Genomic DNA, 11,872 nt, shown 5'->3' on the forward strand with positions numbered 1-11,872 from the left:
GTTTTCCCCTCTGAAGCATCTGACAGATGTGATAGGTAAATGATCAGGGCTAAGCAGGCAAAAATGCTACTATAAGCCCTGGTGGCAATATATCTTCTGTAGGAAGAGTTCAGTTCCTCAACTGAAGCAGAATATTTTTCTAAGAGTACAACTGGTTTTACGGTGTAGAAGTAGCAAGCTGTGCATATCTTCTCTTAGTTTTTGAATTAATTAATTCAAGATCAACTTCCCTGTGCTGCCTTTTCCCTGCTTTGACTCGATAGTCAGGGAATCCTTTGCTTATTCAGTTTGCGGGAAGTTAGGTTATTTCCTTTTCCCTTTTTTTTTTTTTTCTTCTAAGAAATTCTTTACTTTTAACAGTGATGGAAACTATAAGGAATAGCACAAGCATAAAGTAAACCACTGTGTCAAGACCACATAAATGTATATGAGCTGAGTCGATGTCCCCCGCACACATGTAAAGCAGCTCCACATGCTGAGCAGAACGCCCAGCCTGTCAGCTGCACAGGGTGGGAGCAAAGTAGGAAAACGCTGAGCAAGTTCGTTTCCCTGCTTGTGTGTTGCAAATCATTCCTGAGCCAAAGCCATCACTCAAGCTTTTCAGATCTCACCTGGCCTTACCACAGGTTGTAAGACTGAAGTAGTACCTAGGACATTAGAAACAAGGTAAGGGTATGACTACAAATCTTCCCCTCTCAAAAAGCCTCCAAATACTTCTTAGAGCCCCTACCAGTACACAATGTCATGTGTTTTTCATCCTGACGTCAAGGTCACCTAAGGCAGTTGTGACTCTGAAGGAACAAATGCAAATGACTGCTCTCACCAGATGCTCCAGAAGGGAGTCTGAAACATCCAAGGAGTGATCTGAAATAGCACCACCATCCTGAGCCTTGAACAAGCACTTCTTTCAGCAAACCTAGGTTTTATTCTAATCTGCCAGGCTTCCCTCATTATTGCATTTATGTTTTCATAGCTGTTTTTCATATCTTTAAAGCAGACCCTCTTCTTCCCTTCTTCTGTTTCTCTGATGACATAGAACACAGTAAGAGGTAGGCCAGTGCAGAACAAGGCTTGGAAACAAATCTGGCAGGCATGAAAGAGAGCAGCATAATAATAATACAACCAGTGTAGTGCAGCTTTCAGTCACTGCCAGCAGTGGGCCAAAATTGAACTGCTAATTCAATTGCCTCCTAATTTTGGGAGGAGGAAGGTCTCACAGACATGGGTTGGCTGTTAATTTGGGGGCAGAATGATCTTCTTTGAGCTTCTTTGAGCAGTGGCCCAAAGCTCATGTTGCCCATTTCATCAGTTTACTGTCACCTTGTACTCAAAAATGCTCAGTCTCAATGTATCATTCAATTCAAGCTTAAATCTGTCCTTTTCAGGGCAGAGTCTTCTGAAATAACAGAAAGTCCTCATCTTACAACCTCCTCCAACCATTTCAAAATTTCAGTAGTAATCTTAGCCAAAGATGAAATAGAAGCAGGGTCAGTCCCCTGGGATTAAAATACTCCTTATCACCTTACGAGCCCAGTCTTGATCAAATTTGGCTCACTTTGGTCTTTTCTGCTGATCTCTTCTGCTTGAGAAGAATTCTTTTCTTCCAAGGGTAAAGGGAGGCAGAAGACAGAAGAAGAGCTTTCACTTGTTTGTTCTTCAGTTATAGCAATAACTCTTATTTCTCTTATTACAGTAATAACTCTTGTTTCTGAAAGCATGTATCACTAAGAAAAAAGTGACAGTTTTCAGGGGTCACAAAATTATGCTTTCACTCTTCCTTAATGTGATTTTTCAGAAAGAATTTTTCCAAGTGTAAATAAGAACCTATTCAATGCATTTTTGTTTATTAATAGTCAGATTCTTTCTCTAAAAAAAAAAAAAAAAAGTCACCGTAACACCTTGATTGCATTACTACTTCATATTTGCTTGCATAAATAAACCTGAAGTTTTATTGCGAGAGAGGCAGCTATTTTAAAGATGGCAAAATGTCAGCTCTTGGATGGTTGGTTTCATTTAACAGGGCTCCACGTGAATTTATGAACTGTTCCGTAAAGTCTTCTGCTTGCACCAAATGGCAGACTTTAGGCAGAAACCCAATGTATGTTTAGCTAATGTATAACAAACAGAGTATTTACGTGGTCAGTGAACCCTATTAGGTATTAAGAATGGCCTCTTTCTAAATTTACTGTTAATTCCCTTCCGCAACAACCTAAATAAAGTGTTTCTCAAAGAAAGCTAAGAAAATGCGTGCATCTATGCATGCATGTCGTTCATTTTAAAATGTCTTTAACAAACTTCTGACAGTTATCTTATTTTCTTTTGCTGTGAAGGTGACAATGTAGTTTAAGATATTGTTTCCTGACTTTAAAGGTGCCTTGTGGTTTTTAAGGATATTTCAACAGCTAAAGGAATTCTACTGCAGACACAGTGTACCAGTTCATTTCTTAAGCAATAAATGGCAAGCAGGGTGGTGCTGAATAAGCATGCTTATATGGAATTTCTCTTTGAAAAGCCCACTAGTTAGGCCCTATAACACTTCAGTTGATATTTCTACAGTGCAAACACGATAGTGAAAATTAAGTTGCCCCAGCAAATTCAGTTTAGGAGAAATTTGTTATGAATAAAATGCTGCTGCTGGCCTTAGAACATTGAATTTATCCACCAAATAATATCTTAGAAATACCACTTCAGAAGAAATCAGCTCTAAATAATTGATAAATTTGGTTTGTTTAGAAACCTTTTGACCCCTGTAATAGAAAGTAAAAACACATTTCAGTTATTAAAGTCACATATATTCCCTCTGGTAGGGGAAGCTTTTAATTTTAAGCTGGTCTCTGTTGGGGCCATTTGATAAAGCTTGGAAAAACCTTTTCAACTGCTGCTGGTGGATTTGGGTCAGCTTCCCTTGGGAAAATGGCAAAAGATAAATTTGTAGCTTTTCATAACACATAAGAAAACTTCAGAGATTTTAAACATCAAGAACTATTGGAACTGAAAGACAGAGTTTCTCTTTTGTTTCTCCCCCTCCTCCTCCTGCTCCTTCTTCTCCTTTCATTCCAAAAAGAACTTTAAATACTCTTGTTGTTTTAAATTTTTTTTCTTTCCTTTTTTTTTCCTTTTGAACTGCAGAGGTTAGAATGTTTTGGCCTCTCTAACGACAGTGTTAGTGGTCCTTATTAACGTAAGATTTATTTAGAGATAAAAACATCATTATGCAGTTTTTGTTTCCAATTGGGGCCTTTTTGTTGCACTGCTTTCAAAGCCAAGAACAAAATAAAACATTCCCTATCATTTTATTTTTTTTGGTGTTGTTGTTTTTTTAATACAGTTCTTAAACTATTCTTCAGTCACTGTTATGAGATCTTTATGTACACAAATATAACTTGGTCTCATTTTCCCCAATACAGTAATCAGTGCTTATCACTGAGGGCCCTGATTCACCTGGGACTACCAAAATGCATCTAACATTGCCATACTGCTATTTCATGAGAGAAAAATGAACAAGGGTGACAGAAAAGAAACATATTTATTGCTTATGATTTTTAAAAAAAAAATCTTGAATATTTCAGTAAGCATTTGTGCATAGAGCAAATACTTGAAAGGCAAAAAAGCAGCTTGTGCTTCCCCCAGTCCTCTGACCTGCAGGGATCCCTGCTTACATTTGGTATGGTTGCTGCTGTTCCACATATCTTCAGGGTTTACTGCTGAGAAGTATCACCTGTAGTCATTGTGATGCACATCCATTTCTGTAGATTCATCTGAGACTAACAGATTCACTTCACATAAACGGCTGAATGCCCATCATTCAACAAAAGCAACTTTCCTTCACCACTAGTCTGGACTGATCTAGAACCAATACCCTAGAAGATAAAATCTGTGCATTTTCTTATAGTCTCTTCAGAGATCCAGCCTCTTTATTTGTTGTCAGTAAGCCAACAAATGATGCCCTGGGATACACTGATGAGCTAAGAGAAACGCTAGGATGGTAGATACCTCTGGTAAGTTGAGTCCCTGCTCCTGAATTTCATGGTGAATGTGGCATTTACACTTTTAAAATTACAGATGTCATTAGATGAGTTTTTGAAAACAGGGCTGCTCACTTTACAATACCTTACACACAATCTGTGAAGACTGCACAGCAATGAAATGAAGAAGCAAAGTTTTCTTCATAGTAAACTAGCCTTACCAGAGCAGCAAATTGTTTCTTTTTGCCGTTTCATGCTTGGATGCTATTCCCAGTGTAAGACACTCTATTGCACAGACTCAGTGGTAAATTATTAAAAGGGTCTCTACTGGGTATCCATTCGTGCAGCCACAAATTATGTGTTCATGTACCTATGCCTATTCTTGGCAGGTGCAGTTCCTCTGTGAGTACTTTAGTAATTCAAACACCTGCATTTTTTCATTATGTTAAGTCTGTTCTTCAAACAGTTGCACCTACACCCCATTAGCACCCACACAGGGAGGCCAGCCCTTGGTAATTTATGTTGTGAGGGGATTGCTTTCTTGGGCAGGAAAGATACTATGCAGGAAGCTAGGCTGTGATTTTACAGCCCCTCTGTTCCAGCTTCCCAAATAAACACACTTAACACACATCTTCGTGGTCACTTGGTCCACTTGGAACAGTATGAGTGAACTGGGCTGCTTTGTATTTACTGTGCATTAAGTGTTCACACAGGAAATGAGTGAAGAGCAGTCAGTGTGTAAAATGGTAACAGAATAGTTTATAGTATTTTCCTTATGCAGGAAAGTCTTGGAAGGATGTGTCTTTTAGCATGGGATTTTTATTTTTATTTTGTCATTTATTCCTGCTGACACTCTTGGCCCAATGTCTAATATTTGGGTTGCACCAAACTGATGTAGGCTGTTTTTCATCATTTACCTCAGACACAGTCTCACAACTCAACACAAACTATGACATATAGGCATGCTTTCCTTGTTGAAGTGTACTATTTAATTCTATCTAATAGTACACTTTGCTCTGAAGTTTTCACCCAGTTGCACTTGGTCTCCTAGAAATGTAGGTGACAACCTTATTTTGTCTTTTCTTTGACTGTGGCCTGATGCTACAGGCACTTCTTGTAGTATCTCCACTTCTCTTTTCCTTTCCTCATTTTTCTCTTTACTTCACCACTCTCTTCCTTTTTTTTTTATTTTGCATTTTTGTTTGCTTTTTTTTTTCTTCCTCTATTCTTATTCATCTTTATCTTTCACCCACCTTATCATAACCTCCAGTACATATACAACTGCTGGCTGATCCCTCATCCCTAAAGATTGCTAGCAGTATCTTCCCACATGTGTGCACCAGCACATATTCACCTGCTAGAAGACTTCTCCTGTCTTTCTTCACTTTCTTCACTTCATGTCTTTCTTGACTCCCTGAAATATAGTCATCTGACCAAAACAATTGGATGTTTACATTGATTATAAAGGAAGGAGCCAACATATGCAAAGCACAATCATTACAGTAACTTGGAGTCATTAACTAGAAGTCAAATCACCACATAATCAAAAATACTGATATAGTTTATGTTTAGAACCTAAAGTATCAGTACAAACTTCTGCAAATTGATTGCTCAATAGCAAAAACTTCAGGGTCACAAGAGAGTGGAACAGCTCTCAGTTGGGGAAAAAAAAAAAAAAGGAATCTTGCAATTATTTTTTCAACAAACAGTTCTTGCTAAATAAGTGCAGGGGCAAAAGGCAATCAAGTTCAGATAGGCAGTGTCTGACCATGGCAATTTTTGGAAATCATTTCACAGAATTGTTTTTTAGAACAGTGAAAAATAGTGGGAAAAGAGCTATGTGGTTAAGAAGAGAAATCATTGAGTACATTTACATATTTAACATGCTTGATAAAGAGTTTCTGTCTATTGAGTAGCAAAAGAAGAAAGCCACAGAAGAAGGATAACTCCAGAATACTGTTGACCATTTTCCACAGAAAATCTAACAATTGCAAATGAAAAACACAAAATAGGTCTACCTACTGGTAGATCTCCTGGAGTAACTCCAGCTGAATAGACACCAGAAAAGGCAGAATTATCCAGAGCATAAAAATGTTGTAGCACCATAATAAGAAAATAACCACTTTGCTTGGTCTCTGTGTAAAGAACACCACTGTGTAGCTTAAAGCAAGAAAACAGAAATGGTAGCCATTATCCCTCATGCTTCTCCACATAATTTGAAAACAGAATCCGAGATATCTTATCAGAAATAAAGCACCTGACAACAAAATCAGCAGTAAATACTGTAAAGCAAATGCAAACAAAGCACTGAAACCTCATGAGATCCATGATCATGTCAGCCTAATGTTGGAACAGATTTATTTGAATCAAATGGGAAGGATTACCTCTTGTAATGATTATTTCTTGAGTATTTTTTAAATTGAGCTGTTGAACAACCCATTGAAGCAACAATGTAATGACACATTGAAAATCACAGTTTGCTCATCTCAGGATTCCAGATGAGTTAATAGCAGATAATTGCACACATTTCACAAGCATCTCATTTCAACAGTTCTCTTTGATATTTCAATTTTAGCACACCTTGTAAGCCCTGGCTATGTACAGCCAAGTGTGTTGGGAGAAGACAATTTCTAAAGAGAAATGAACTTAAGATTAAAAACAGCCCAAAACCCAACAACCTAAACAAAAAGCATATATTTTCAATGTTAGAACATTTTGATCAGAAAGGCATAAATGTTATTGTCAAAATCTAACGAGCTTTCTGGAAAAAAAAAAAAAAACAGATAACAACTAACCTATATAGTAAAAGATAAGACATATGTTAGTTTCAAAAAGTATGTATAAACTGGAAAGAAGGAAACCTGGGGACAAGAATGTCATAACTTATCTGCATTAGCAGTAGAAAATTACTGTCAGGAGTTGCATCATCAACACCAAGACCATACACCATCACTAACTTTGAGTGTTTGTATTTCTGGTGAAACATAAGCCCTTAAAGAGCTCTCTAATTCGCTCGCTTAGAGTTAACACAGGTGCCCTCTTCTACAACTCATTAACTTGGGCTACTTTCTGGAAGGAAAAAGATAATTCTGGGGCATAATGTATTTCATCTTAAAGTAAACACGACAAATAATCAAAAATCAAGTAAATCTCATCCAGACTCACCAGCAGGACCATACAGCAGAAGTAAAACACAGATATGTGTACATGCCATGTCAGAATTCAAATTCACTTTGGCAACTGCTTTTGCCATAGGAAAAGGAATTAATTGGGGAACAAAAGAGAGAAAATGATTTGAATGATAGTTACTGACAGTTGTCCTGAATTCCATGTGAGACATTTCTATTCATGTGTGTGTTATTCGTGTCACAAGTTGGTAATGTCTTCATTTCAGCTGGTTTCATTACCTGCATTTCGTTTCCAAAAGAGTGGTGATACAGATCTCATGGTATCCACTGCAATTAGTAAAAGTGATTTCTGCCCTGTTTATATCCACAGAGAGGCTGAGCCATCCTCTGAGCAGCATGGCGTCTGAGCCTCTGCCCTGGTGCCAGTGTCTCTGGCTGTATGTCTTTTTAATTGTCAGTAAGAGGTGGGGTAGTCACCAGAGCCTCAGTTTATCTGTTGAATGCCACGCTGACACGTGCTGCTGAGTGTCGATGTGGCTGGGGCTTTGCAGTGTGTTCTTAGCCCTCTCCCTGCTGGAAGCAAATAGCAAGTAGGAGGAGGCACGTTCCTGTGAGGCTTGGCGCAGTGCTTAGTGCCTCCCCTTGCTGCAGAAGACCATCTTAGCCGGAAATCTTTTACAAATGCATTTAGTCGTTAGAAACTCAGTTCACGTTTTTATATTACCAGGAATCTCCCTTCAAAGCTACTATAATAAAGTACTGGAGAAGTTAGTCTATTTGCTCAAATGTAGATACAAGGACCTTTCTACTGTATAGAGAGAGAGATTTCTACATTAGGTTAAAAACATTTTAAGGTATGTGCATGAGTCTTTGAACTGCTGCTATTCTGGAGTGAACTGAAGTGAAGCTAGCAGGAATCACGTCAACTTTACTCATCATCTGCCAAGTTTCTGAGAGTGTGTTTCATTTAAGAAGCCTCTGTGAAGGTTCAAAAAATCCCAGAAATCTGAAGTCATGAGAAATTCTGAAAGCAAAATATGATTTATCTCTGAATTGGTATAAAACTAAAGCCTGAAATGTTTCTAAACTAGAAATTTATTCCTCATATATCTCTAGTTATGAAAAGCTTTGGTCAAAGCTGAATATGGCCTTCTTGATACATGTGTGGTACTCTCCAAAATGTGATAGTTGGGAGTTCTGGATAAAGTTGATACCTGAGCACACTTAGAAGTATAGGCCTTTGCTTAAACAGTGAAGATGCATGTTCCAGTTTTTTGTTCCAGAGCAAATAATATTCTTCCATAAAGTTCTGAGAAGGATCTCTATATGAATAATAAAATGAGTATGCAACACAAACCACATTAATGATATGGATTGTGAAGCTGCCATGGGCTCTGTGTAATTCTTCAAAATTCTTAAATGGTGTAGTTTTTTTCAATCAAAGAATTACATACATGAACCAAGACTGGCTTTAGTGAATAATACGTTATTTCTGAATACAAGAGCTTATGACACTCCAGGCTCATAAACTGTTACATTAAAATCATTAATTGGACTGTAAAATCAAGCATTTAGGACTAAAATACCAGCATTTTAGGTCTATCTGCTAACATCCTCTTACTCTGATACATCCACCTGGAATATTGATGTAGACAGGCAAATGGGAAAATTCAGTATGATCATATGTAACACATTTGCACCAGAGTGCATTCACATAAAGGGGGATGAATTAAGGTTCAGAGGCATTTCATAACTCTCAAGTACCATCTATTGCAGCCTCAGAAAAGCTGATTTAAAGTTGGCTCTGTTGTAAATTATTTTAGCACTCCTTTTTCTGTATTTCCAGTATCATAAGTTACATGTGAGTCCTGAACCTTCTGTAGTGCAGGTCACATTGCTATTGCAAAAGCTACCAAGAACTATACACATTATCTCAGCTTGCCTTACTCTTATTTCCTGAGCTAAGGATTTAAGGGGGTGGTTTGGGGATGGAAGTTGCTCATTGGGAACTTTTCTTAATGCAAGTGTCTAAATGGAGCAAGGCCATACTTGTTCTCTTTTTCACTTGCCTTTTCATTTTCGTTGGTTCTGGTGACCCAGTGTGCCGGTGTATCTCTTGGTCATGGCAGTACCAATGCTCACAGTCGTGGCAGTGCTCAGCCTGGCCTGCAGCCTGGAGCCCACCAGGGTTTTCCCAAGAGATAAAAATAAGAGAAGGCTAATGGCAGTTTTTGTCATTTTGCATCCGAAATGGAATTTCATGGGACAAAGAGAAGACACTTCTGTGGCCCGAGGGGATTTCCTCTGCTGAATATAAAACACCTTCTACAAACAACAGAAGTGTGAGAGACTCTCAAAAGAAAAGGTCACAGGGATTTTCTATAACAGAAAGGCTTTAGCGGCCTGAATACAGGGTGTTGTGACCAGCTGCCTCTACAATGAATCAGTGAATATCTTGGTGAGGAGCTCACTCAGAATATTTGTCTGCTATTTTGAGTAGTCATTAATTTGGGGATAGTAACTGGAATTGTCTGACTTTGAGTCACGGAGTGTGGTGTACATCTGGTAGCAGCCCTGAAAACAGAGAAGGGAAACAAGAAGGGAATCCAAGTAGAAAGGGAGGCTGCCACCATACCGGAGATGGCTGGGTGGCAGTGAGCCCATGCTCATCCTGCACAGGTAGCATCCATGTATGGAGCACAGGAAATGGCACTGGTCTGGATGGTGGGAAGAGCCCAAGCTAGTTATGAAAAAGGTATGGGAGGAGCGTGGCTGGTTAATGATTGCTGACTGCCAGAGGCAGTGAATGGCCTGGCAGCTGCAGAGAGAGTGACACTTCTTCTACCCACCCCCCACTTGAAAACATGGCTCAAGCATCTATTTGTGACCAAAGGTTGCCTTGGAATCTGATCAAAGAAGAGTAAGTGGGGACGCCTGGAAAAGAGCAACAGGTGCTGTGAACATTCTTGCATTCTTGCATTTATCCCTAGACATGGGAGCTTATCCTTTCAGGAGTTAAAAAATAGCAAACCTCACAGCTGGACCAGGCTGTGGTCTCACTCCAGAAGTTCATGTTCTTGGGAGATTGCTAGCACGCTCATGTGTACCATCAAATCAAGACATTTCAGCACGTGAAGAACATATTGAGAGGAAGTTCTCTCCCGTCCTTCCTTCTGCCCCAGTCCTGGCTTCTTCTAGCTCTCATCATTCCCATCTGGCCACTTCCATCTTCTCTCACCATCCACCCTTTTTGCTGGGACACACAAGCTCCATTTCTTCACTCTGGTCAGGTGTAATATTTTCATAGCCTTTATTTATTTTCTGTTCTGAGCAAAGGGTGACATAGGAAGAGGGACAGCGCTTGCATTATATACATTTCAGAACAAAGAATTTGGCCTTCAGACCTGAAGGAACTGGAGGGGATTTGTGTGATACATTTGTCAGTGTTCAGGACACTTATGAGTACACTGAGAAGCCTGTTGACTATTTTTATCTCATGGAAAGACAATGATAATTAATAGGAACTTTGAATATTCAGGAGCATGAAAGTAACATTGCATTTATGTGTGTTCTTCTGTAGATAAAAAAGAAGCAATATTTTTGGGATGTCCAAACTTTCAAACCCTGCCTTTGTACTGAGCATGAAATGTCTCTTAAAACACATGCTATGGGTCCAGATGAACATGTCTTTTAGACTTTGAGAAGTATTTAAAATACTCCAGCAGATGAAGGTAAGAAAACATCCGTTTCAGCTAGTCTTTCACTTTGATACATGCCGATGAGTATGGAAATGTGAAAATGAAACAACATAAGAATGTGTAGCTCAAATTACATATGAAAATCATCCATTCAAAGTGTGGATTTAATCATTTTTGTCTTAGTCAGCTCATTCTTTCAAACACCCGTTTCCCATTCCAGGTTACTATACTTACACTGTAGTGTAGATTACTATAATTAACAGGTTAAACACATGAAAACAGTTTTTTCCCCTTGATGTGCCTTTGGATCCTTTATTTTGCTAGCAGTTATACAGTAGAGTCACTTCCTACAAAGGAGAAACAACTGCTGTGGGGTTTCTTAATGCTGCTAATGTTCTTTTCTTTGCCTTCAGTAATAACAGTGAGAAATTACTGTCTCTAAATAAAATAATACAACTGAGAGTATATGTCATGAACAGTATGTTAAAAGCTATACATATAACATCCATAGGTACAGGCTGCTTATATTTACAGAGTAGCTTATGTTGCTTTTTATTAAAAAAAAAAAAAGACTATTTCAAATCTCATTTTATAGAGAAGCTGTTTTCTGATCCAAAGAACCACCTTCAGTTAGAATACAATTTAATCCCACAAAATAACGAGGAAAGAGGAAAATGTCCTATAAATGTCTTTTGTGCTGCAATATTTGCAGCAAAGATTAACAATGTTCTTACTTTGTTTTCTCCACCAACACATGCCATGTGGCATATCTGTAGATTTATTTATTTTTTAATCATATGTCCTGCTGGTTATAACATAACTTAATGTACCAGCTGCAATTAACAGACTGTCAAAGGATCAACTAACAAGTGCTGATAAGCTTCATTTAACTAATTTGAGGAGTGGAAGTTGGATTTTTTTTATTTTTTTTTCAGGAAGGTAGCTTGTTTCCTTATTTCCTGTCAAGTGAGCCAACTCCTGTGACCTGTAGTTAAAAGGGCCCTTTGTAATTAAGGCAGTGAGTCTCCAAGTGAACAGTTCTCACAGTAGGAGGAAAAAAAGAAGAAAAAAAAAGGGGGGG

At 38.4% G+C, this 11,872-nt stretch overlaps 1 long non-coding RNA gene across 2 annotated transcripts in view; it reads left to right on the plus strand.

Annotated features, from left to right (window-relative positions):
• LOC106041635 (uncharacterized) overlaps positions 1–11,529 on the plus strand; it is a 124,135-nt gene extending 112,606 nt beyond the window's left edge. For both annotated transcript variants that reach the window (XR_007157669.2, XR_007157668.2), the window contains one exon: positions 10,674–11,529. This is a non-coding gene — a long non-coding RNA (uncharacterized lncRNA). The remainder of the gene's footprint in view (positions 1–10,673) is intronic.
• The last annotated feature ends 343 nt before the right edge of the window (positions 11,530–11,872 follow it).

Source organism: Anser cygnoides, chromosome 1, assembly GCF_040182565.1.
Source record: "Anser cygnoides isolate HZ-2024a breed goose chromosome 1, Taihu_goose_T2T_genome, whole genome shotgun sequence".
Lineage (NCBI taxonomy): Eukaryota > Metazoa > Chordata > Aves > Anseriformes > Anatidae > Anser > Anser cygnoides.